We start from the raw sequence: 1,437 nt of genomic DNA, 5'->3' as shown, positions 1-1,437 counted from the left end.
AACCACCAACCAAAGACTGCACATGGAGGGGTCTGATTGTTCAGGCAGCATGTGTATAGTAGAAGATTTCAAAATCAATCATCAATGGGAGGAGAGGACCTCGGCCCTGTGAAAGTTCTATGCCCCAGTGTAGGGGAATGCCAGGGCCAGAAATTGGGAGAGGACGGGGTGGCAGGCGTGGGGAGGGGGGAAGCTTTGGGTGTTTGTTTTTGTTGTTTCTTTGTTTTTTGTAGGGGAAACTAGGAATGGAGAAATTTACATGTAAAAACAAAAGAAAAAGATATGGTGTAGTTATTAACATGGCCTATCCATAAAGTCATTCACCAACTGTTTCAACGAACAATGGTTCTGCTTGGAGGGTGGCACAGACATTAGGTGTGGGTAAGAATCTGGTTCATTAGCTATGATAATTTGGAAAAGCATTCACCTCAGAGAAAGAGTAACTTATAAAGTCCTCTTCTTCAAACTTGATACAAGTGTTACAAATGTCAAGCAAAGCATTCTGTCTCACTCTTTGTTGTTCTCTTACAAGCAACATCCCTAGTTAATTATCTATGTTTCTTTTGGGTATATAAATACTTTTGAAATATTTAAGCTGTTCTGAAATCCATAATGTAGTATAAAATATGAAATAAACAATACTACTAATAGAGAGGCTGAGATAGGAGAAGCAAAATTTCAAGACCCTTATGTTGTACACAGCAAGACACTGTCACAAACAAACAAGCTAAAAGTGAATATAGATTGTACAATATTGAACCTATTTCTCCAATTACCCAATTAGAGAGGCCATTGGATAACAATGAACAAATTTCTAATTCCTCATATTATTTGATTTCAATTGATTAGGATATGTTGGTAATATTAATTTTCATATTAAGAAAAAGTAATTTTCAATTCCTGTTGTTTTTGTTGTAAGAGGTGGAATTAGGTTTGTGTGGACTTGTTGAAAGATTGCTTTCTTGCTTCTAGGGTGTAGTTTTTCTCCTCATGTTGGTGTTTTCCATCTATTATTCTTTGTAGGGCTGGATTTGTGGGAAGATATTGTGTAAATTTTTTTTGTCATGGAATATCTTGTTTTCTCCACCTATGGTAATTGAGAGTTTTTCTAGGTATAGAAGCCTGGGCTGGCATTTGTGTTCTTGTAGGGTCTGTATGACCATCCCCAGAATCTTCTAGCTTTCATAGACTCTGGTGAGAAATCTGCCATAATTCTGATAGGCCTGCCTTTATATGTTACTTGCCTTTTTCCCTTACTGCTTTTGAAATTCTTTGTTTAGTGCATTTGTTGCTTTGATTAGTATGTGACGAGAGGAATTTCTTTTCTGGTCCAGTCTATTTGGAGTTCTTTAGGCTTATTGTATGTTCCTGGGCATCTCTTTCTTTAGGTTAGGGAAGTTTTCCTCTATAATTTTGTTGAAGATATTTACTGGCCCA

The sequence above is a fragment of the Mastomys coucha genome, chromosome X, assembly GCF_008632895.1.
Source record: "Mastomys coucha isolate ucsf_1 chromosome X, UCSF_Mcou_1, whole genome shotgun sequence".
Taxonomy (NCBI): domain Eukaryota; kingdom Metazoa; phylum Chordata; class Mammalia; order Rodentia; family Muridae; genus Mastomys; species Mastomys coucha.
The sequence above is the reverse complement of the archived record's forward strand: the minus strand, read 5'-3'. Positions refer to the sequence as shown.